Source organism: Triticum urartu, chromosome 5A, assembly GCF_056163025.1.
Source record: "Triticum urartu cultivar PI428250 chromosome 5A, HENAU_Tu73, whole genome shotgun sequence".
NCBI lineage: Eukaryota > Viridiplantae > Streptophyta > Magnoliopsida > Poales > Poaceae > Triticum > Triticum urartu.
Window position 1 is genome coordinate 31187277 of NC_141877.1, and position 26004 is coordinate 31213280.

A 26004-nucleotide genomic window follows, 5' to 3' on the forward strand; every position below is an offset into this window, starting at 1 on the left:
ACACAGTGCTCAAGAGGTAGCACCGATAAGGCTTGGAAATGACATGAAGGATTATTAAACTCGTAAGCAACGAGAATTACTTAGAGTTCTTGAATATGAGTGCGGAATCGATTCACTTATCGGTGTTCTTGAGTGATTAATAACTCAGAACCTGGGGGAAATCTGAGATCGGTGAGAAGCAATACTAGATGGAGACTCATAGGAAGCAACACAGTTCTCGAGATACCAGAGGTTAATACTCGAGGAAGATCAAAATAGAGGTTGCGGAGATGTATCGATCAACAGAAGACAAGTGCTTTAACTTGTCTGAGAAATGGAATCAAGGAGAAAATGTGGTCAGGACCGCGATTGCAAAGGATCAATACATAGATACCAGATGATATCATATCAAGGAAATAGTTATTATTACAAGAAGCTTTTATGATAAGTTCCACATCGGGTCCATGGGCATGAACACAAAGTTCAAGGTCAACTCCCACTTCTTTAATGCATTACCTTTCATTCACTTATCGTCTTCGAAGAAGTTGCAGTGCTGAAATTTTATCTAGCAAAATAACAGAAGAGTATGACTCGTGAAAACTTTCGAGTTCACACATATTAAGGAAGGCATAGGTTCAACCCGTCAGGGTATCATGGAAACATATACCACTAGCTTCAATAGTAAATACCACTAGCTCGAAAACAGAGCATGGTTGAGAAAATAGAGGATACAATTTACCAAAGGCTTTATATATCCGTGGAAAGGCTCACAAGGTTATTGGAATATGAAGGACACTGTCGGATAACAATCCAACAAGAGGTCTGGTGGTCTACAACGGAGCTGATGTGAGTATCGGTACTCTATCAAAGGAAAAAAGGAATGCAAGTGCATCGGATTATAGAAACAACTACTAACTCAAAGCTTAAATGCAAAGGAATTATGAATTCCAAGACAAGGGATCAGAAGCAATGCTCTATTTAGGGATGGACAAGTTGAATAGCCTTAGGGGTACAATCAATGGCAATTTGATTGGTCGAGATCCAGCTCATGTCTGGAATGACGTCTGAATTGGAAGGATAAATTCCAGGGAACAACTGATGATTGTGTGCATTCACACACAAGTTGAATCAAAAGGATCAGAATGATAATCACAAAGGTTTTTAAAGTAAATTGCTAGACCAAAGGAATTAACCGGAATGCAAGTATGCAAGAATTCCCAGAACAACAGGCTATTGAGGATTTTCGAAAGATCAATTAGTATTTCAAAGTCTTTTTCGGAACACAAGAACAACTAGGAATGAATGGATACTCAATAAGTGCAAGGAATTATCCATATGGGTATTTCGGCGGCAAGGAAGTACAAGGCAGTGGTACAAGGGATTCTTAAGAGTCAGAGAGCAATTCGATGCATCATGTAATAACAAGAGAAACTCAGAGTAATTGTATGAACAACAAGTGTATGTCATTATCCATATGGATACATCAGTAATAGGGAATTGAAAAGGCAGAGGGCACAAGGGTCTCGGGAATGATCGAAGAGTATCTTCAAAATCATCTAGTGCAGTAGGCGATCATCTGTGATAAGGGGCTCTACGAGAGAAGTATTCACGAGAACCTAGAGTCAGATTTAGTAAAATCATTTAACCCGAATAGAAGAGAGATCAGAGTCCTAGAGTAAAGATCGAGGAGTAAAAGATCCTAATACCACCCAATGGCGATGTGGGCCCATGAGCCGCACAACCATGTTAGTAAAACAGTTTTCATCGACTAGACTCGACTTCGGCCAAGGAGTGTGGAAGGGGATTCCTACAGGCAGTCGGCTCTGATACCAACTTGTGACGCCCCCGATTCAATCGTACACTAATCATGCACGCAAATGTGTATGATCAAGATCAGGGACTCACGGGAATATATCACAACACAACTCTAAAACATAAATAAGTCATACAAGCACCATAATACAAGCCAGGGGCCTCGAGGGCTCGAATACAAGTGCTCGATCATAGACGAGTCAGCGGAAGCAACAATATCTGAGTACAGACATAAGTTAAACAAGTTTGCCTTAAGAAGGCTAGCACAAACTGGGATACAGATCGAAAGAGGCGCATGCCTCCTGCCTGGGATCCTCCTAAACTAATCCTGGTCGTCGTCAACAGCCTGCACGTAGTAGTAGGCACCCTCGGTGTAGTAGGGGACATCGTCGATGGTGGCATCTAGCTTCGGGGCTCCAACCTCTGGTTGCGACAACCAGGTAAAAATGAAAGGGGGAAAAGAGGAAGAAAAGCAATCGTGAGTACTCATCCAAAGTACTCGCAAGCAAGGAGCTACACTACATATGCATGGGTATATGAGTAAAGGGCCATATCGGTGGACTGAATTACAGAATGCCAGAATAAGAGGGGGATAGCTAATCCTGTCGAAGACTACGCTTCTGGCAGCCTCCATCTTGCAGCATGTAGAAGAGAGTAGACGGTAAGTTCACCAAGTAGCATCACATAGCATAATCCTACCAAGCGATCCTCCCCTCGTCGCCCTGTGAGAGAGTGACCATCGGGTTGTATCTGGCACTTGGAAGGGTGTGTTTTATTAAGTATCCGGTTCTAGTTGTCATAAGGTCGAGGTACAACTCCAAGTCGTCCTATTACCGAAGATCACGACTATTCGAATAGATTAACTTCCCTGCAGGGGTGCACCACATTACCCGACACGCTCGATCCTATTTGGCCGGACACACTTTCCTGGGTCATGCCCGGCCTTGGAAGATGAACACGTCGCAGCCCCACCTAGGCACAACAGAGAGGTCAGCACGCCAGTCTAAACCTAAGCGCACAGGGGTCTGGGCCCATCGCCCTTAGCACACCTGCATGTTGCGAACGCGGCCGGAAGTGGAACTAGCCCCCTTAATACAAGAGCAGGCTTACGTTCCAATCCGACGTGCGCTGCTCAGTCGCTGACGTCACGAAATGCTTCGGCTGATACCACGACGCCGGTTGCCCATATCTTGTCCCACGTGGCGGTAAGTGCGTATAAGGTCAATGACCCAACTCAGATCAAATACCAAGATCTCGTTAAGCGTGTTATTATGAAATAACCGCGGACGCCGACCAGGGCCAGGCCCACCTCTCTCCTAGGTGGTCTCAACCTGCCTTGTCGCTCCGCCACAAAGATCCACACAGAGGGCCATCGGGAAAGTATGTCCTTTCAGCCCCAATCCGTGAATCACTCGCGGGTACTCCTCGATCCAACCCGACTTTAGTCACCACATGTATCATGTATAAAGTATATAGTATATACCCGTGACCACCTCCCGAGTGATCACGGCCCGATAGTATAGCATGGCAGAAGGACAAGAATGTAGGGCCACTTATGGAACACTAGCATCTTATACTAAGCATTAGGATAGTAGGTAAAGGTATCAACAATTGTAGCAACAATGACAGGCTATGCAATAGAATAGGATTAACCGAAAGTAGTAACATGCTACACTACTCTAATGCAAGCAGTAGAGAGAGAATAGGCGATATCTGGTGATCAAAGGGGGCTTGCCTGGTTGCTCTGGCAAGTAGGGGTCGTCAATACCGTAGTTGAACTAGGGGTCGCCGGCAGTCTCGGGGTCTACCGAAAAGAAGTAACGGAAGGGTAACACAATAAATAACAGAGCAATCAAAGCATCACAAAGCGTAACATGGCAATACGCGGTACTAGAGGTGACCTAACGCGGTATTAGGTGATACCGGCGAAGGGGGGAAACATCGGGAAAGTATTCCCGGCGTTTCGCGTTTTCGGACAAATGGACCGGAGGGGAAAGGTTGCGAGTTTGCTATGCTAGGGATGTGTGGCGGACGAACGGGCTGCGTATCCGGATTTATCTTATCGTTCTGAGCAACTTTCATGTACAAAGTTTTTCCATCCGAGCTACGGTTTATTTTATATTAATTTTTAAAGTTTTAAATCATTTTCTAGAATTAACAGAATTAATTTAATACTAAAATACATTTCTGACGTCGGCATGACGTCAGCACGACGTCAGCAGTCAACCGGTTAGTTGACTGGGTCAAACTGACGTGTGGGTCCTACTGTCATTGACTAAGACTAATTAAACAGGTTAATTAGTTTCATTAGTAATTAGGTCAACCTAACTAAGATTAATTAAGTTAATTAATCCGTTAATTAATTAATTAATTAATATTTTAATCATTTTTAATTATTTATTTATCTATTATTATTATTTATTAAATCTTTTTTAATTTTCGTTCTGGGGCGTGGGCCCTTCGTGTCACAGGTACAGGGGGCCTTAGTGGGTTATTGGGCAGGAGGGCGACGGGCTTCAGGCACGGTTACGGGCAGGGCGTGATGGCGCTAGCCCGACTGGGCACTGGCGAAGGCCAGCCACGGCGAGGCTCGCTGGCCGGCGCAGCAGCAGGTAGTGGTTGCTGCGGAGCGGGAGCACGGGGCGAGGCGGCAGAGTGAGGACGACGAGCACGGGAAGCGCCGACGAGCGCGAGGCGCGGTTCGGCGGCTCCCGGCAGCAAGCAGGGGTGCGAGCGGAGCGTGGTGGCGGGGCACGACAAGCAGGAGGCGCGGGGCAGAGGCGGCGGCACGGGGCTAGCGGACGAGCCGAAAGCAGCTGTGGGGTTGGGGCGGCGGAGCCGTGGCGAGCCAGTGGCCGGAGTGGTGGTGCCCGAGCACGGGCGTGCGAGCGGACACAGCCGTGGTGGCTCAGGGCGATGTGGAGCGCGGGCCAGCGTTACGGAACAGGGGAGAGAGGAGAGGGTGTGGCCCTCACCGGGTAGTGTAGGGAAATGGCAGCGGGGATTGAGGTGGGGGACGAGGATGACGCGACGCCACGGAGGCAGTCCCGCGAGGAGGCGTGGTTGAGGCGGCAGAGCGGTCATCGGGTGGCGGCGGTGTCCTGTGGCGTCGGGCGAGCTCGGGGAAGGTGCAGGTCGTTGCCGGCGGGAGGAGCTGCTGGACGGCACGAGACGACGAACTTGGCGCCGGGGATGAAATGGTTGCGGTCGGATCCGTCTAGGAATGGGAAGGGACGGCGAAGGCCGGCCGGACCTGGTCGCTGGGACGGAGGAGGTCGGGGCTCTCGCCTCCCACTGTGAGTGGCGGCGCACGGGAGGACGAGAGGGAGTGGGGGGATTCAGGAGCGAATGGTGGGTGGGGGATTGTGGGGGGGGGGGGTGTGTGGGGTTACGGTTAGGGTTTCCATCTGTGGGGGTTAAGGGGAGTGGGGATGGGCCGACCTAGCAAGTGGCTGGGCCGAGGCCCGAGGGGAGGGGGGCCTTTCGGCCTTTCAATTATTTTGTTTTATTTTTACCTTTTCTTTTATATTTTCTTTTCTGCTTTATTTTAGTTACACTTTATTTTTAGTTTAGTAAAATATGACAATAACTCCAAAAATAGTGTTTCAAAATAACCCACTACCCTAAAAAGTTTTACCTCAAAATAAAATAGTTTATGATTTTATAAAATGTCAAAGGCACTTATTTAATCGTTTTTTCTACTGTTTTATTTAGTTTAGTGCATTTAATTTTTTTATAAAGACTTGGTTTCTCCACCATAATTACTTACGATTTAATTGACACAACCCGAACATTTTAGTTTTGATATTTGAAAATTTTACTGTTTGCCTATATTTTAAATTTCAATTTGAATCGTTTTTGAACTAACTCGAGTTTATCAACAGTAACCGAGGTGACGTGGCACCATTGGCAGAGGTTTACTGTAGCTTGATTATCCGGGCATCACACCCCCCATCAATATGGACAAGGCTTTTATAGAGCATGTCTTCCCTACTAATGTAAGTTTATCCTCCTCGAGCCTTCAAACTTTGTTGTTTATATTTGGATAGCTATGAGTGCAAATGTTGTTTATTTTTGTCGTCTGTATCAAATTTCTTGTTCAAAGTTTATAAAGTAGAAGTACATAAACATAAGTTTGTCGTTCTCACTTTCAGTCATTAGTTGTACAATCTAGTTCCTTATTCGTACCATGTAAATTAAACTAAACATAGCAAGTTATCTTCTTTAGCACTATTTGTATGCTTGTGTTCTTGATCTGTAATCCAGTGGTGTGGTGAGACTACCAACAACAGCACAATGTCATATCCTGCTATGTCTCAACTATGAACAATGCCATATTATATTAATGTTATTTAAATCGTGTCTATTTATTTACCAATCTAAAATGGTATAAATTGACAGTACACTCACTATTTATGCTTATACGTTTAGAACTACATCTATGCTTGTGTTCTTGATCTATAATCCAGTGGTCTGGTGAAGCTGGCCGCTCCTGCACAATGCCATTTCATGCCGTCTTAACTATGAACAATGCCTATTATGTTAATGCTATTTTAAACTGTGTCTCTTTATGTCTGACAAAGAAATGAGATGAATTGACAATGCTGATGCTTATACGTGCAAAACCTATTATCTACCTACTTGTTTCTCTTTCAGGGTGACAACACTGCTGCTAGGGAGAACTGCCATAATGATAGTGAGACGAACCCATTTTTTGTCCCTCTAACACATATTCCAGAGGAGAAGGCAAAACATATTGAGGGTAGGGATACAACCACGAAGTCACATCTTGATGTAGTGTCAAACTTACTCAGTGACACAAGCTCGCTGAAGTCACCGCCTGAATCTGTTCGACTTCTATAGTCTGAAATTCAAGCAGAAATACATGCTTCCGCTCAAATACGATTGGAACTCCAATCTCTATGCAAGAATAACCGTAAGTACATGACGTTTACTGATGCTATACAACTTAAGTTGGTGGATATGAGTGCCAAAGAAGCGCAGTCTCATCAGGTTGCTAAACTACTTGCGCTGCAGCTGCTGGTCTGGGCTAACCTTTCTTGAACTGTGTTGAAGTGTTGTCGGTTCTGTCTATTATTTTGTCCGCTTGTTAACTTCTACTGGTGGTGACCTGCCCAGTTTACGTAATCTGCTGTCTGGTTGCCCTTTATTATCACTTGTCGGAGTAATGGTCCACGGGTAGGCTAACCCGAAGCCTAGAACCTTTCAAGACATCGGGGCAGGCTGCGCCCCTCAAGACCCCAGGACGGAGAGCCGCCTCTGGGAGACGGCAGCGGCACAGCCGACTACCCACGCACGGCCGAGTCCTAGGGGCGACTTTGAGATGAGCCGACTCCTAGCTAGGCGGCTTCCAGAGAAGCCGGCTATGGGGAGTCGGCCCGCGACTCCAACCACCCCGTACTCTCGTATGGAGGGACGGGACGGGGCGTGGCCTCAGTAAGGTCCACGCCCGCCCCTTACCAAGGGCAGGCATGGCCACAGTACGCCGTACCATCGGAGATCTCCGTCCGGCGCGGCACTATCGCCATGCTAGCCTTGACATCAGCCTCAGCGGGCGGAATCCTGTGCCCACGATGGCCTGTCTGTACGACCCAGAGACGGCGGGTCCCACCATTCAGCGGGGGTCCAGAAGACGGCAAGAGTGCCACCAGTCGGACCCAGAGGGAGTCGGCCTCAAGGAGTCGGCTAGCCCCTCCCCCGGGCCCCGCATGCCATTAACCAGACAAGACGGGAAATGGCAACAGTGATCGCCCATCAGGCGGCGGCACTGTTGCCATGACCCCATGACCAAGCCAGCGTCATTAGAAGCACGACTACAATAATCCGCAGCCGGCAAGACCCGCCCGCGGCGGACACGGCCTGTCGGCTCCATACCGGGCCAGTCTGCGGGGCCCACCAGTTGGCGGGCCCCAGCAGTCGGCGGAGAAGACGGCGGCCTAAGAGACAGACGGCTGGGACCCGCGCCCAGCCGGATTACCATTGTACCCCTGGGGGGTAGGCCTATATAAGCCCCGAGGGCACCCATGCAAAGGGTTCGAATCCATCAGCACTAGACTAGATCATATAGGAAGGAGAGAGCTAGCCTTGCCTTCTCCTACCTCCAGGAAATAGCTCAAGGAGCAGCCTTGTATACACTTTGCCATAGTGATCATGCGAAGACCCCGCAGAGCAGCAGTAGGGGTGTTATCTCCACGGAGAGCCCTGCAGCTGGGTAAGATTCGCCGGCGTGCATGTCTTCTCCTCATCCCGCTTCCAGGCACCGGCGATGTTCTACTCGCCCCCACCATGATAAGCCATCCCTTCGCATATGTCGCACCCAACCCCCGACATTTGGCGCCCACCGTGGGGCAAGGTGCACCGTCGTCCGGAGACCTGCTCTGGACGGGAACCCTTTCCCTTCTTGGCGAGCGCAGCCAGCCCGACACGCCAGATGGAGTCTGCGCCGACGCGCTGCATGGCGCTGAGACCGCCTGCGCAGCCAGCTGCCTCGCCGAACTTGTCGGCGAGGTTCGCCTCTCCGACGAGCCTGCATCCGACGCAAGCATGGGCGGCCCCGAGAGCCTCCTCGCGGGCCTCCTTGATCAACTCCACGTCGCCGGCGAGCCTGCCCTGGACCTGGAGTCCGTAGGCTCCACCGACCCGATGTTGGTCGACTCCGACACTGCGTCGCTCGATGCGTTCCCCGCCAACATGGTGGTCTACGACGAGCCGCTCCCTCGCGCGGAGAGCGGCGGAAGCACCGTCACAGAGGTGCTCGTCATCGATCATGGTGAGCATTCCGGCGGAGGGGCTCATGACCCACTCAATGCGGCGCTACAAGATCTAACCGCGCCCATTCCTGAAGACGTCGACGCCGAGACACTGGAGGCGCGCCGCCTTCAGCTTGTCGAGGGCACGAAGAAGCTGGCAAGCATGAGACGCTTGTCAGAAGCCTACGAACGTGAGATGGATCACGCTGTGGGCGGCTCGCCAGCCCCAACTGGGCCTAGCCGCCTAGGCGCGGTCCAGCAGCGCGGCGTGGCCATCGCCAGCCTGTTCGGGGCCAATCGCCCTTTATACACCACGCCCGCGGAGAACATCCAAGCCGCCCAGGCTGCGGCTGACGAGCTGGACAATTTCGAGGGCGAAGAGCGTCGCTTGATGACGGAGCGCGTCCAGCGGCTCCTCGACGCGGCCGCCGAGCAAAACGCGGCTGGCTGCCGCACGGATGCGCCGCGACGGCAGAATGACGACCCACCTCCTCGCCGAGACCAAGGCGCGACGTCTCGAACGCCGACTGGCGGCGTCTGCGGAAGAAAAGACAAGGATCCGGCTGTCAGCCACAGTCGGACTCACATTACCATCGAGCGTGACCAGGATGGCCGCCCAAGAGCAGTGGAACGGCGGGACAACTATCTGCCTCCTCCTCCCCGCAAGGAAAGGCGAGTCTCCTCGCCACCCGTTGAGCATCCGACTCTCGGCGACCGCCTTGGCCGCCGAGAGGGAGTCGGAGAAAACGACACACGCCACCGGATCGACCGACTCCACCGATCCCCGGTGCTAGAAGAAGAAGACGAGCTGGGCCCGCCGTGTTTCGGTCCCCGCATCCGAGGAGAGCCCTTTCCCAGAGGGTTCACACTCCCCAGAGATACGCCCAAGTACACCGGCTCCATGAAGCTGGAAGACTGGTTGGTTGACTACTCCACGGCCATCAGTATAGCGAACGGCAACAAGCGAGTTGCCGTGAAGTATGTTCCACTCATACTCCAGGGCACGGCCCGGACATGGTTGAATAGCCTGAAGCCCCGTAGCATCAACAGCTGGGTCGACTTCACCGATGCCTTCGTCCGCAACTTCACAAGCACGTACAAGCGACCTCCCAAGCCTCGCCAGCTTTCCTTGTGCGTGCAAGGCCCCAACGAGTCGACTCGCGACTACCTCATTCGTTGGGCCGAGCTTCGGAACTCCTGCGAGGGCGTGCACGAGGTGCAGGCTATCGAGTACTTCACCGCCGGGTGCAGAGAAGGCACCCTCCTCAAGCACAAGCTCCTCTACGACGAACCAGAGACCCTCGACGAACTGCTGATCATAGAAGACAAGTATGCCACAGCCGGCTCCTCCATGAAGGCGGAGATTCAAGTTAGTGCGACTGGCAAAGTGGCCCCCCAAGCCCCCAGAACTCCGGCTGGAGAAGCCAGTCGACGGCAACAGCAGAACGACCACAAGCGCAAGGCCCCACAGCCGGCTTCCAGTAGCCGGCAGGTGGCGACAGTCGAAGACCAGCAGCCGGAGGGGCAGCCTCCGCCCAAGCGACAGAAAGGCGGCAAGTCCAACTGGTTGCCGGCTTTCTCTTACGAGCAGACTCTCGATGGTACTTGCAAGTTCCACAGCGGCGCGAAGCCGTCGAACCACACCACCCGGAAGTGCCACTGGCTCACTAGGATCGCCAAGGGAGACGGCCTTCTGCCTCCCCCGCCTGCTAGGTAGCCGCCTCCGCCTCCGCCCTAGCAGCCGGCTGTCAGACCAGTCGGCGTAGTACAAGACGAGTACCCAGAAAAGCACGGAGCCTATGTGGTGTTCACCAGTGTGGCTGACGATCGATGCAGCAGGCAGCTGCAACAGCAAGAGGTGAACGCAGTAGCATCAGAGACACCAGAGTTCATGCACTGGTCCGAAAAGCCCATCTGCTGGAGCAGGGCTGAACACCCAGAGGTGATGCCGAGTCCGGGCTCCTATGCCTTGGTCTTGGAGGCCACCTTTGCCATGGATAAAAGAGTGGCTCGTTTCTCGCGAGTGCTGATAGACAGAGGCAGCAACATCAACATCCTGTACATGGACACAATGGAGAAGTTAGGAATCAAGCAAAGACAGCTTCAGAACAGCCGGACTGTGTTCCACGGCATTGTTCCTGGCCTTTCCTGCTCGCCAATCGGCAAGATCCTGATAGACGTCCTCTTTGGGGACAAAGATCATTTCCGCCGAGAGTCAGTTTGGTTTGAAGTGGTGGACCTTGAGAGCCCATACCATGCCTTGCTCGGCCGACCCGCTTTGGCCAAGTTCATGGCGGTTCCCCACTACACCTACCTCAAGATGAAGATGCCGAGTTCCAAGGGGATTCTGACCATAGCCGGCGACTACAGAAAGTCATCCGCCTGTGTGGCTGAAAGCAGTCGGCTAGCCGAGTCCCTGGTGATCACAGCGGAGAAGCGGCTCCTTGATCGGGTTGTGGCGATGGCCGACAAGCGGCCGGAGATGTCGCCTAATCCTAAGGAGTCGGAAGCTGAGGGTTCGTTCAAGCCGGCCAAAGAGACGAAGAAGATACCCTTGGACCCGGAGCACCCAGAGAGGTACGCTGTCATAGGTCTAAACCTCAACAACAAATAGGAAGGCGAGCTCGTCGATTTCCTCCGTGAGAATCGGGACATCTTCGCATGGTCCCCCAAAGACATGCCAGGTGTACCGACGGAATTCGCCGAGCATAAGCTACATGTCCGATCTGATGTGAAGCCCGTCAAGCAGCCCTTGTGCCGCCTTTCGGAAGAGAAGAGAAGAGTTGTTGGGGAAGAGATAGCCCGACTCCTAGCAACCGACTTCATTATGGAAGTGTTCTTTCCAGAATGGTTAGCAAACCCGGTCCTGGTGCTGAAGAAGAACAAAGAGTGGCGGATGTGTATTGACTACACAAGCCTCAACAAAGCTTGCCCCAAGGACCCGTTTGCTCTGCCGAGAATTGATCAGGTGATAGACTCCACAGCCGGATGCGAGCTATTGAGCTTCTTAGATGCATATTCAGGATATCACCAGATCAAGCTGAACCCGGCTGACAGACTGAAGACCGCCTTCATCACGCCGTTTGGAGCCTTCTGCTACCTGACCATGACGTTCGGCTTGAGGAATGCCGGTGCCACCTTTCAGCGTTGCATGCAGAAGTGCCTCCTCAAGCAACTCAGCAAAAACGCCCACGTCTACGTGGATGATGTGGTGGTGAAGACGGAAAAGTGTGGAACACTGCTGGAAGACCTCAAGGAGACCTTTGAGAACCTGCGCCGATTCCAGATCAAGCTCAACCCTGAGAAGTGCGTTTTCGGAGTACCAGCCGGCCAACTCCTTGGCTTCCTGGTCTCTGAACGCGGCATAGAGTGCAACCCTGTAAAGATCAAGGCAATTGAGAGGATGGAAGTACCCAGCCGACTGCTGGACGTGCAAAAGTTCACTAGCTACCTGGTGTCCATCAGCCGATTCATGAGTCGGCTGGGCGAGAAAGCTCTCCCCTTGTACCAGCTCATGAAGAAGACCACTTTTTTTTGAGTGGAACCACAAGGCGGACGAAGCTTTTCTCTAATTGAAGAAGATGTTGACTACTCCCCCTGTGCTGGCGGCTCCGAATCCCAAAGAGCCCATGCTCCTATACATTGCCGCCACCAGCCGGGTAGTCAGCACAGTCATCGTAGTTGAACACAAGGAGGAAGGCAAGGCACTACCTGTCTAGAGACCGGTATATTACCTGAGCGAAGTGCTATCGACCTCCTAGCAGAACTACCCCCCACTACCAGAAGATGTGCTACGGCGTGCACTTTGCCGCCAAGAAGCTGAAGCCTTACTTTCAAGAGCATCCAATCACTGTGGTCTGCACTGCCCCACTAGCCAAGATCATCGGAAGCCGAGATGCTTCTGGCCAAGTGGCCAAATGGGCCATAGAGCTGGCTCCCTACACCATCTACTACCAGCCCCGCACCGCCATCAAGTCGCAAGCACTGGCCGACTTCCTTGTCGACTGGGCCGAGACCCAGTACCTGCCGCCAGCGCCCGACTCCACCCATTGGCGGATGCATTTCGATGGCTCCAAGATGCGCACCGGCTTGGGAGCCGACGTTATCCTCACTTCTCCCAAAGGCGACAAGCTCAAGTATGCGCTGCAAATCCATTTCGCCGCATCCAACAACGTCGCCGAATACGAGGCGCTCATTCATGGGCTCCGGCTTGCCAAAGAACTTGGCATTCGCCGGATCCTGTGTTATGGCGACTCCGACTTGGTGGTCCAGCAGTCATATGGCGACTGGGACGCCAAAGATGCAAACATGGCGAGCTACCGTTTCCTCATACAGCAACTCAGCGGATATTTCGAGGGGTGCGAGTTCCTTCACGTGCCAAGAAATGACAACAACCAAGAAGACACCCTGGCGCGAATCGGCTCCACCCGCCAAGCAATACCATCCGGCATCGCCCTTCAGCACCTCTTCAAGCCGTCTGTCAAGCCTTCACCAGAATCAGACTCCATCTTTGTGCCGGCTCCCCCCGAAGGAGTCGGATCCGACTCAAGAGCCCCAGCAGACGGCACAAGAATTCTTACAGATGGCTCCAAGAACGCCGCAGTCAAAGCCGGCCCGGGGACTTCAGAACCTGGCCCGAGGACTGCGGCGACCAGCCCGAAGACTCCAGACCTTGGCCCGGGGACTACACCAGTCGACCCGGGGACTTCGTCAATCCAGCAAGCGGCCACGGACTCCAGCCCGCCGCCTCCCAGCCCAGCCGTCCTCGTCCAAGTCGCAGTTCTGGCAGTCGAGGAAATAGCGGCACCTTCATGGGCACAACCCATCCTCAAATTTTTGGTGAGCAAAGAGCTGCCAACTTATGAGATCCTAGCTCGGCAAGTACAACGCCGAGCAGCAGCCTACACCATAGTCAACAGAGAGCTGGTCAGGCGCAGCGTCACGGGCGTCTACCAGCACTGCGTCGAGCGAGAGCAAGGCCAAGCAATTCTCAAAGACATCCATCAAGGCGAGTGCGGCCACCATGCGGCCTCAAGAGCACTCGTCGCCAAAGCCTTTCAACACGGCTTCTTCTGGCCAACTGCCCTAGAAGAGGCCAAGGAGTTGGTCCAAAAATGCAAGGGGTGCCAGAAGTTCCGCTCCAAGCCGCATCAGCCGGCTTCAGCACTCAAGACTATCCCCATCGCCTGGCCCTTTGCAGTTTGGGGCCTGGACATGGTGGGACCATTCAAGACGGCGCGAGGCGGCCTAACTCACTTACTTGTCGCGGTGGACAAGTTCACCAAGTGGATAGAAGCAAAACCCATCAAGAAGTTGAATGGTCCGACTGCCGTGACTTTCATCTCCGACATCACAATCCGGTACGGCATACCACACAGCATCATCACCGACAACGGCACAAACTTTGCCAAAGGTGCCTTGGCCCGTTTCTGCGCGACACAGGGCATCCGACTGGACTTAGCGTTCGTTGCCCATCCGCAGTCAAACGGCCAAGTGGAGCGAGCAAACGGCCTCATCCTGTCTGGCATCAAGCCTCGGCTAGTTGAACCGCTAGAGCGTTCGGCCGGCTGTTGGCTTGACGAATTGCCAGCCGTCCTTTGGAGTCTGCGCACGACTCCAAACAAGTCGACCGGCTTCACGCCCTTCTTCCTCGTCTATGGTGCCAAAGCCGTCATCCCAATGGACATAGAGTTTGACTCCCCGCGAGTCACCATGTACACCGAGGAGAAAGCAGAAGAAGCACGTCAAGATGGCGTCGATCTGCTGGAAGAGGGCCGATTGTTGGCACTCAGCCGGTCCAACATCTACCAGCAGAGCCTGCGCCGATACTACAACAGGAAGGTCAGGTCGAGATCTTTCCAAGAGGGCGACCTTGTGCTCCGACTGATCCAGCGAACAGCCGGCCAGCACAAGCTGTCGGCGCCTTGGGAAGGCCCTTTCATCATCAGCAAAGTGCTGGGCAACGACTCCTACTACCTGATCAATGCTCAGAAGCCCCGAGCACGCAAGAGGGACGACTCCGGCAAAGAGATGGAGCGGCCATGGAATGCAAATCTCCTCCGAAGATTTTACAGTTGATGCAGTATGTACCATGCTACCTTTTGTATTTAAGTATCAAGACTTCGGGCCCCCCGAGACGAGCTCGGGGACTGCCCCCTTTTGTTATCTATATGATAAGAATTATGCCTTCGAGTATGCTACTCATTGTTATGCCGCTTGGCACCGGGTTTGACTAGACGGCCCGGGGACTCGCCGCCTTGCGCTATGAAATGCTTCCTGCAGTCGGACAAGTAGTGTGTGGTGCATAAGCCGTCTCCTGTTAGAAGCCGCAGTTCGCAGAGCGACTATTTGGTGGGCAGGAGTAAGGAAGAATGGGCGCCCACATGAAAAATGGCTAAGGACTCAAAGCATAAACATAGCTTAAGCCGGCTTCCAGCCTCTCTTCGCAAAAAACTGACTCTCGATTAGTCGGCTTGCCGCCTTCTATCCGACTTGTTAAAAGACTCTAAAAACGGCTAAGTACTTGTCTTCCCAAAGTAGCCAAGCATTTGATCCAGCGGCAGTCCGCAGAGCGGTTGTCCGACTGACAAGACGGCGACTAAGGGAAGGCGGCAAAGGAAAAAGCCAAAGGAGCAATGAGCAAGAAAAGATAGAACTCGGATGAACATTTACATAACATAGGCCCTTGGCCGAATCTTCAAGCAGAAGTTCAAAATACACCCCACGGGTGGAATTGTGCGAACTAACAAGTTTTTTAAAGACTACTAAAACAGATAAATTAAAGGCAAGGCGGCAGCCTAGGAAGCGGCAGACGGGTTCGGAGGGTCGGAGGAGACGGCGGTGTCAGGCGCTGGGGCGGTCGGCTGGGCAGTCTCGGCTTGATCGTCTCCGGCAGCAGCCAGCTCGGTCAGGCGCGGCTCGTTGCTGGAGGCGCGGTCGACCTGAGGCTGGACGCTCGCTCCATCTTCTGGCGCCTCCGTCTCATCTCCGTCCTCCCGCCTGAGTCCTCGTCATAACCCAGGTTCATCCCGAACCACTCCGGCGGCGCCTCCCCGCCATCTTCAGCCCGCTCAGGGACGAAGACGCTGGTGTCTGTGTAGTCGGCGATCACCGCCGCATGCTCGACGAGGGCGTCTTCCGCAGCTATCAGCTCCGCCTGGGCTTCTGACCGGAGCGTGGCCAGCCGGTCCAGGTCCAGCCCTGGATACCACGCCTTGACGAATTCCAAGGCCCGACGCGCTCCAGCCCGGGCCGAGGAACCCTTCCAAGCCTCAAGGCGGCCAGCCGCGACCTCCAGCCAGTCGGCAGTCTGAATGGGAGTGCGCAGAACCAGCATGTCTGGCCATAGGGCAGCAATCGCCTGGGCACCGACACGTTGAAGCCGGCGCAGCATCCGATGGGCAGGCCGCAGACGAGCCTCGATGCTCAGAAGCTGCTCATCAAGGATCCGAGGGGCGTTGGCGGCAATCTCCGCACCATTTGCCCTCTGCGCCTTGCAATCAGCCTCGATGGCTTGAGTGGAAGCCCGCGTGTGGCCAGGGAAGAAGTCTGCCAAGACGAAAAATAAGCAAGTCAAAAAATCAGGAGTCAGCCCGACGTATAGTCGGTGGCTCAAAGAAAGAGAGTAAAGAAATTCACCGTCGACGATGTCCTCAATCTCATGGAAGTCGGAGGTCAGCATTGCCTCCTTGTCAGTCTAGGAGGAGCGCTCGCTTGCGAATTTGGCCAGGAGGGCGGTCTCTTCTCTTCCGCCTCCTTCTCCGTCTTCTTAAGCAGCTCCTTCTGCTCCGCCAACTGTGCGGCCAGCAGGTCGCGCTCTGCGGCGAGCTTGCCGCACTCCTCCCCCTTGGCACGCAAGGCGGTGTTGGTTTCGCCCAGCTGCTACTGAAGAACGGCATTGGCCTCTGAAGAAAAAGAAGAAAGAGGACATTAAGTCATCAACAAAGAAGGTCGCCAGGAAGATCCGGCCCGACTGCTTAGCAGTCGGCCCGAATCTTGGGGACTACAGCCCGTGGGTGCGCCAGCGCGCACCCGCGAAGAAGAAAGAGAACTCACTCCGGCTCTCCGACAAGTCGACAGTCCGCTTTCCCAGCTCCTCAACATTGCGGTTGAAGGCGGTGACCCGGAGGTTGTGATAATCCTGTGATAAGTATTTCAGACAAAGTAAGTACTTAGAACTCGCCAGTGGAGTTCCGAACCGCCTGCTCAGCAGCCAGCCCAGAACTCGGGGACTACACCCAGTGGGTGCGCTGGCGCGCCCCCACAGAAAAGAACAAGAAGACAGAGACAAGAGAAAAAACACTTACCCGGATGGCAGCCCGCGACGCCAGGTGTGCCTTGGTCCAGTTCTGGATGGCGTCGCCTTCAGCTCGCAGCTTAACCTGGACGTCCAGAAGCGCCTGGTTCAGCGCGCCTGTGCCGCCTCCTCGCACCCACCCAATGGGCGCGGTGCTTGTCGCCTCGGCGTCTGGGACTGTCGAGCTGGCGGCGCCGGTCTCCAAGGGGCTTGGCGCCAAAATCGCCTTCTCAAGGCGGCAGCGCGCTGGCGAGGCGACTTGAAGGAGCAGCTTCGCCACGGCCCCGTCCTTAGTCGGCGGCACCGGCGGGTCCGACGGCTGTTTGTCACGTGCGTTCCCAGAAGGCGGCGGGGGTGGCGGCGGCACGACCGCATCCAGCATGGAGGCCTCGCCGCCTCCCCTCTCGATGATCGGGAACTCGCCGCCGGCTTCCTCCGACTGCGCCGTGAACTCCGGAGGTGGCCGCGCTGAGTTCAGCGGGATGACAAACACCGCCGACTGGCGGTGTGCGGCTTCCTCAGCCTGCCGCTTTGCCGCGACGGCGGCCTCGGCCTCATCCAGGTTTTTATGGGTGGAAGCGGCCGCCTTCTCTAGGCGGGCGGCTTCTTCCTCGTCATGCTTCTCCTGCGCGTTCCGCTCCGTCGCCTCCCGGAGGTCGGTGGCAGGGTCAATCCGCCGAGTAGTGGTGGACGTCTCTGCCAACCCCATGATGAAGGCGGCGGCGACCCTCTCAAGAGTGAGGGGAGCCATGAAGCAAGGAAGGCATGTAAAAGACTTAGACAAGATCCACCAGAAGAAAATAAGACAAAGGGCGGAAGCACTTACGCAGAGACCAGTGGCGACTTCTTCACTTCCTTGCGGAAATGGTTGGCCTTTGCGACCGCCTCTTCCCGCTTGGCCGCAGCAGCCGCTCCCTTGAACTTCTTCGTCCGGCCGCCAAATGAACTCGGCCCGGCCCGACGCTTCTTCGCGCCGCCTTGACCATCCAAGGCGGCGGAGGAACTCGCGCCGGGCTGCCCGGCCTTTGGCTGATGGCACGGGGCGACTTCCCCCTCGGCGTCGTCATCAGGCCAGTCGGCAAAGGTGGCCGAAGGCCTGAAGCCGCCTCCTCCTCCTCCGCCTCCTTCGGCGTCGGCCTCCATCGCCGCGGCCCCCAAGTCAGGGTCGTCCACGTCACTCTCCGCTCGATCGGGGACGAACTGGCGGGCTGGCCCCGTGGTGCCAGCCGAAGGCTGGACGAGAGGGTTCTGATTCAAAGACTAAAAAAGATTAGAAGTCGGATTCGGCCACAAGAGAAAGTAGAAGAAGAAGAGAAACGACCTACAACAGGCGGGGAGTTGGCGCGCGAGTACGGCTCCATGCCGAACCGCCAATCCGCCGAGAGGCCGCAGTTCGCGATATAGTTCACCGTGTCCGCCACCTCCGCGTGGGGCATGTCCTTGGAACACGTCCGACTCGGGTCCCGGTGGCCGCTCATCTGACAGATTAGATGAGGTCGGCCTTGGAGTGGGAGAATTCGGCGCGCCACGAAGGCGGCCAGCAAGACGGCCCCAGTCAGACCCTCCGACTGCGTCAGCACTCGGAGTCACGCGACGGCGGCGGCGCCAGCAGGAGTCAGCGTCTTGGCCCGGTGGGACCAGCTGGGGAGCCTTCCAGCCGGCAGGTTGACCCAGTCGCCTTCTGGGGTGACGTTCTTCACGTAAAAAAAAGATCGCTGCCACATCTTCACCGATTTGATCAGCGTAATGGTGGGGAACGGGTTGTCGGCCCCCGTTCTCCGCATCGCGATGAAGGCTCCGCACTGGGCTGGCACGCCGGCGACATGCGTGCCGAGCTTGGACTGGAAGAATTCCCCCCACAGCTTGATGGTGGGGAGAACACCGAGGAAGCCTTCGCACAGGGTGGCGAAGGCAGCCAGCAGCACCACCGTGTTCGGTGTAAGGTGGTGCGGCTAGAGCCCGTGGAACACCAAGAAGGAGCAGAAGAAACTGCTCGCCGGCAGCCCCAGGCCGCGCATAAGGTGCGAGCGGAATATGACCCGCTCGCCCTCCTCCGGCGCCGGCGATACTTCCACCGCCGGCGCGGCATGGGCCCGCACTAGGTCCTTGCTGGGGAGACGGCGCGTCTTGCGGAGGAAATCAATGTGGTCATCGTCAACCTCGGAGTCGTCCCACACGCCGGAGCACACGATAGCGGCCGCGGCAGCAGAGGGAGAGCTCATTGCCGCAGGCATGGCGTGGTTCGGCACGGCGGTGGCGAAAGGAACAACAGGCAAGAAGGAGCGAAAAAGAGTAGGGAGGATGGGGGCGCGTGCTTCGCCGCCCCCTCCTCCCGCCTACTTATAGGCTCGTAGGCTGAGAAGCCGATGGGGCGTCGTGGGATTAACTGCGCCCGGAGTCCCACGACCCCCACAATTTACCACACAAAGTTATTGCTGCAGTTACTGCGCGGGAAGCCCAACCGCCCACGCGGCCACAACGAATCCGTTCGCTTGCCGAGGCGCGGTAGTGGCGGGCCCTGCCTGAAGGCCTGTCCCGTCGCGCGTGTGGGTGGGCAGACTGGCCCGGCCACGTGGCGCCACGCGACGGATTCGCAACGAGCGGCAACCCAGAAGCTTATCAGGCACGCTCGCTGGACCCCGCTGTGACTTTCAAACTCTTTGAGGGCAAGACGACTTTCTGCGAGTCCGGCTCTAGCTAGTCGGCCCAAAGGAAGACGGCGAGCCAGGCCCAAATTCGACCACCTGACGGAAGAAGCTGACGACGCTCCTCGGCATGTCCCCCTCGGCGCCTCACCAGCTTCGGGGACTACTGTCGGAGTAATGGGCCACGGGTAGGCTAACCCGAAGCCCAGAACCTTTCAAGACATCGGGGCAGGCTGCGCCCCTCAAGACCCCAGGACAGAGAGCCGCCTCTGGGAGTCAGCAGCGGCGCAGCCGACTACCCATGCACGGCCGAGTCCCAGGGGCGACTTTGAGATGAGCCGACTGCTAGCTAGGCGGCTTCCAGAGAAGCCGGCTATGGGGAGTCGCCCGCGAATCCAACCACCCCGTACTCTCATACGGAGGGACGGGACGAGGCGTGGCCTCAGTAAGGTCCACGCCCGCCCCTTACCAAGGGCAGGCATGGCCACAGTACGCCGTACCATCGGAGATCTCCGTCCGGCGCGGCACTGTCGCCATGCCAGCCTTGACATCAGCCTCAGCGGGCGGAACCCTGTGCCCACGATGGCCTGTATGTACAACCCAGAGACGCCGGGTCCCACCAGTCAGCGGGGGTCCAGAAGACGGCAAGAGTGCCACCAGTCGGACCCAGAGGGAGTCGGCCTCCAAGAGTCGGCTAGCCCCTCCCCCGGGCCCCGCACGCCATTAACCAGACAAGACGGGAAATGGCAACAGTGATCGCCCGTCAGGCGGCGGCACTGTTGCCATGACCCCATGACCAAGCCAGCGTCATTAGAAGCACGACTACAGTAATCCGCAGCCGGCAAGACCCGCCCGCGGCGGACACGGCCTGTCGGCTCCATACCGGGCCAGTCGGCGGCGCCCACCAGTTGGCGGGCCCCAGCATTCGGCGGAGAAGACGGCGGCCTGAGAGACAGATGGCTGGGACCCGCGCCCAGCCGGATTACCATTGTACCCCTGGGGGGTAGGCCTATATAAGCCCCAGGGCACCCATGCAAAGGGTTCGAATCCATCAGCACTAGACCAGATCATATAGGAAGGAGAGAGCTAGCCTTGCCTTCTCCTACCTCCAGGAAATAGCTCAAGGAGCAGCCTTGTATACACTTTGCCATAGTGATCATGCGGAGACCCCGCAGAGCAGCAGTAGGGGTGTTATCTCCACGGAGAGCCCTGAAGCTGGGTAAGATTCGCCGGCGTGCATGTCTTCGCCTCATCCCGCTTCCAGGCACCGGCGATGTTCTACTCGCCCCCACCATGATAAGCCATCCCTTGGCATATGTCGCACCCAACCCCCGACATCACTGGCGGTGAACTTTGATGTATAGTCTAGGTTTATTCTTGGTCGATATGCTGTAATTTAGGCCGAAAGGTTTAGTGGATCTCAGTGTTGTCGGTCTTCAGGGCGGCCCGTTACTCATATGGGTCAAAACATGGGCCTATAATCATCTTGGGCCATTAGCAAGTCTAAAACTTATGGTTGTTTACCGCCTTTAACAGGCCGAGTAAAGTTCTGGCAAGCTGGGCCAGAGAATACGATGGGCTTTTAACAGGCTAAATCCTAGATTGGGCTAGCGTTGAGCCGAAAAATTCATGGGCCAATACAGGCAGAAACTGCCTAAGACCCATGTTTGGCCCAAATAGGACGAGCAGTTAACATGCCAAAATATATCTCGGGCCTGTTTGGCCCAATAAAATTATGGGCTTTAAGCAGGCCGGTATCTACGCGGGCCATAGGCCTAAAAGTGTCACGGGCCATTATTAGATGGGCTGTAAGCAGGCCGTATTCAACGCGAGCTGTAGTTAGGCCCAACTGTTACACGGGTCATTAACAGGCCGGTAGGCCAGTTGGGCTGAAATTTATCCACGAAAACTATGGGCCGTTAAGAGGCCTAAAGTTACTTCGGACACGAAATAGCCCACTGTCTGCATGGGCCGTTAAAAGGCCTAAATTTAAACCGGGCCGACAACGTCCTAGATGCACCACAGACCGCTAACAGGCCAAAACTATTATCGGGCCGAACTAGTAAATGAGCATTTAACAGGATGAAATACAAACCTATTGATACGACTCCAACGTATCTATAATTTATGAAGTATTCATGCTATTATATTATCCATCTTAGATAATTTATAAGCATTTATATGCTATTGTATATGATTTTTGGGACTAACATATTAACCTAGAGCCCAGTGCCAGTTTCTGTTTTCTCCTTGTTTTTGAGTTTTGCAGAAAAGGAATACCAAACGGAGTCCAATTGACGTGCCAATTTTTGATGATTTTTTATGGACCAAAAGAAGACCGCGGAGCATCGGAGTTGGGCCAGAAGAGTCCCGAGCTGCCCACGAGGGTGGGGGCGCACCCACCCCTCCTGGGTGCATGGGCCTGCCTCGTGGACAGCTCGGGCACCTCCTTGACATGAGACCGACGCCAAAAATTCCTATAAATACAGAAACCTCGGAAAATTAACCTAGATCGGAAGTTCCGCCATCTCAAGCCTCTGTAGCCACGAGAAATCAATCTAGGCCCTCTCCGGCACCCTGCCGGAGGGGGCCATCATCACCGGTGGCCATGGAGGAGGACCCCGGAGGGGCCATCATCACCATGAAGGCCAAGGACCAGAGGAGGGAGGCCATGGAGGATAAAGCACAAGGGGGAGAACCTCTCCTCCTCTGTTCCGGTGGCGCCGGAGTGCCATCGGGAGGGGAATCATCGCCGCGGTGATCGTCTTCATCAACATCACCATCCTCATCTCTTTTACGCGGTCCACTCTCCCGCACCCCGCTGTAATCCCTACTTGAACATGGTGCGTTATGCCACATATTATGATCCAATGATGTGTTGCCATCCTATGATGTTTTGAGTAGATATCTTTTGTCTTTGGGTTGATTGATGATCTAGATTGGTATGAGTTGTATGTTTTACTTTGATTCTGTCCTATGGTTCCCTTCGTGTCGCGCAAGTGTGAGGGGTTCCCGCTATAGGGTGTTGCAATGCGTTCATGATTCACTTATAGTGGGTTGGTGAGTGACTGAAACACAAACCCGAGTAAGGGGGTTGTTGTGTATGGGAATAAAGAGGACTTGATGCTTTAATGCTATGGTTGGGTTTTACCTTAATGATCTTTAGTAGTCGCGGATGCTTGCTAGAGTTCCAATCATAAGTGCATATGATCCAAGTAGATAAAGTATGTTAGCTTATGCCTCTCCCTCATACGAAACTGCAATAGTGGTTACCGGTCTTGTTAACGATTGCCTAGGACAATTCCGCACACTGATCCACCATTATTCCACACTCGCTATTTATAATATTTAGTAATATATTCTAACTTTATGATATCATCACCTACTTTTATATTTTAGCTCTCCAATATCATACAAAGTTATCCTCTTCATACCCACAACATAGTTTTATTTCTCGTTGCTAGTTGGAAGCAAACGTTCGGTGCACGTAGAGTCGTATCAGTGGCAGCTAGGGCTTGAGATAATATCGATCTTACCTTTAGCTCCTTGTGGGTTCAACACTCTATACTTATCACTTCCACCTTTGGAAATTGCTACGATGATTCCCTGCACTTGGGGATTATCACCTATCTTAGAATGGGCCCAAAAGAACAGTGGCCTGTTAACGGGCCTGATCCGATATGGCCATAATTTGACCCAAAACACGGCAGGCTGTGAACAGGCCTGATCTGGAATGGGCCTCCATTTGGCCCAAAACATGGCAGACTGTTAACGGGCCAGCCCACTAGTGCTTGAAAAAACATGATGGGCCTTTAGCTGGGCCGGCCTTTTCACCGGAATGGGCCTTGTTGGGCCGTGCCACATGTCGACATATCATAGGCGCCACCTGTCCAATGAGTGGATGACATCTGTCCCAACGGTGAGCAAACACGTGTTTCCTCCGGCCAATGAGTATTTTACACGTGGAAAATCCCCATTGGTCCGGGCTGTTAACGGGTTATCGGATCCAAAACCGGACCCGATAGCTTAACGGTGTTCCGTTACGGTGGAGGCCACATGTCGATCACCCTTGACGATAGAACTTATATGACGCGCGATTTATCGTCATGGAAGTGGACACTTCCATGATGATAATTTTGGTAATGTCATGGAACACTTCTATGACAGCACATGTATGACTATCTTGATTCTGTCATAAAATTGTCATGGATGTACATGCATGATAGAAAACGTGACCTACTGTGACAAACACGTATCATCACGAAAGTGTATTTTTTTAGTGAAACTTTGTTAGCACCTTTTGGATCGACAAAACATTCTGGTTGCATCATATACAACTCTTCTTTAAGATATCCATTAAGGAATGCAGTTTTGACATCCATTTGCCAAATATCATAATCATAAAATGCGGCAATTGCTAACATGATTCGGACGGACTTAAGCATCGCTATGGGTGAGAAGGTCTCATCGTAGTCAACTCCTTGAACTTGTCGAAAACCTTTCACAACAAGTCGAGCTTTGTAGACAGTAACATTACCGTCAGCATCAGTCTTCTTCTTGAAGATCCATTTATTCTCTATGGCTTGCCGATCATCGGGCAAGTCGACCAAAGTCTATACTTTGTTCTCATACATGGATCCCATCTCAGATTTCATGGACTCAAGCCATTTTGCGGAATCTGGGCTCATCATCGCTTCCTCATAGTTCGTAGGTTAGAAATGGTCAAGTAACATGACCTCCAGAACATGATTATCGTACCACTCTGGTGTGGATCTTACTCTGGTTGACCTACAAGGTTTGGTAGTAACTTGATCAGAAGTTTCATGATCATCATCATTAGTTTCCTCACTTACTGGTGAAGGAATCACTGGAACTGATTTCTGTGATGAACTACTTTCCAATAAGGGAGCAGGTACTGTTACCTCATCAAATTCTACTTTCCTCCCACTCACTTCTTTCGAGAGAAACTCCTTCTCTAGAAAGGATCCATTCTTAGCAACTGATGTCTTGCCTTCGGATCTGTGATAGAAGGTGTACCCAACAGTATCCTTTGGGTATCCTATGAAGACACATTTCTCCGATTTGGGTTCGAGCTTATCAGGTTGAAGATTTTTCACATAAGCATCGTAGCCCCAAACTTTAAGAAACGACAACTTGGGTTTCTTGCCAAACCACAGTTCATAAGGTGTCATCTCAACGGATTTAGATGGTGCCCTATTTAACGTGAATGCAGCCGTCTCTAAAGCATAGCCCCAAAATGATAGCGGTAAATCAGTGACAGACATCATAGATCACACCATATCTAGTAAAGTACGATTACGATGTTCGAACACACCATTATGCTGTGGTGTTCCAGGTGGTGTGAGCTGCGAAACTATTCCGCATTGTTTCAAATTAAGACCAAACTCATAACTCAAATATTCTCCTCCAGATCAGATCGTAGGAACTTTATTTTCTTGTTACGTTGATTTTCCACTTCACTCTAAAATTCTTTGAACTTTTCAAATGTTTCAGACTTATGTTTCATCAAGTAGATATACCCATATCTGCTCAAATCATCTGTGAAGGTAAGAAAATAACGATACCCGCCGCGAGCATCAACACTCATCGGACCGCATACATCAGTATGTATTATTTCCAATAAGTCCGTTGATCGCTCCATTGTTCCGGAGAACGGAGTCTTAGTCATCTTGCCCATGAGGCATGGGTCGCAAGTATCAAGTGATTCATAATCAAGTGATTCCAAAAGCCCATTAGCATGGAGTTTCTTCATGCGCTTTACACCAATATGACCTAAACGGCAGTGCCACAAATAAGTTGCACTATCATTATTAAACTTATATCTTTTGCCTTCAATACTATGAACATGTGTATCACTACTATTAGGATTTAGTAAAAATAGACCACTCATCAAGGGTGCATGACCATAGAAGATATTACTCATATAAATAGGACAACCATTATTCTCTGATTTAAATGAATAACCGTCTCGCATCAAACAAGATCTAGATATAATGTTCATGCTCAACGCTGGCACCAAATAACAATTATTTAGGTCTAAAACTAACCCCGAAGGTAGATGTAGAGGTAGCATGCCGACGGCGATCACATCGACTTTGGAACCATTTCCCATGTGCATCATCACCTCGTCCTTAGCCAATATTCGCTTAATCCGTAACCCCTGTTTCGAGTTGCAAATATTAGCAACAGAACCAGTATAAAATACCCAGACGCTACTGCGAGCATTAATAAGGTACATATCAATAACATGTATATCAAATATACCTTTCACTTTGCCATCCTTCTTTTCCGCCAAAATACTTGGGGCAGTTCCGCTTCAAGTGACCAGTTGATACGTCTCCAACGTATCTATAATTTTTGATTGCTCCATGCTATATTATCTACTGTTTTGGGCAATATTGGCTTTATTATCCACTTTTATATTATTTTTGGGACTAACCTATTGACCGGAGGCCCAGCCCAGATTTGCTGTTTTATGCCT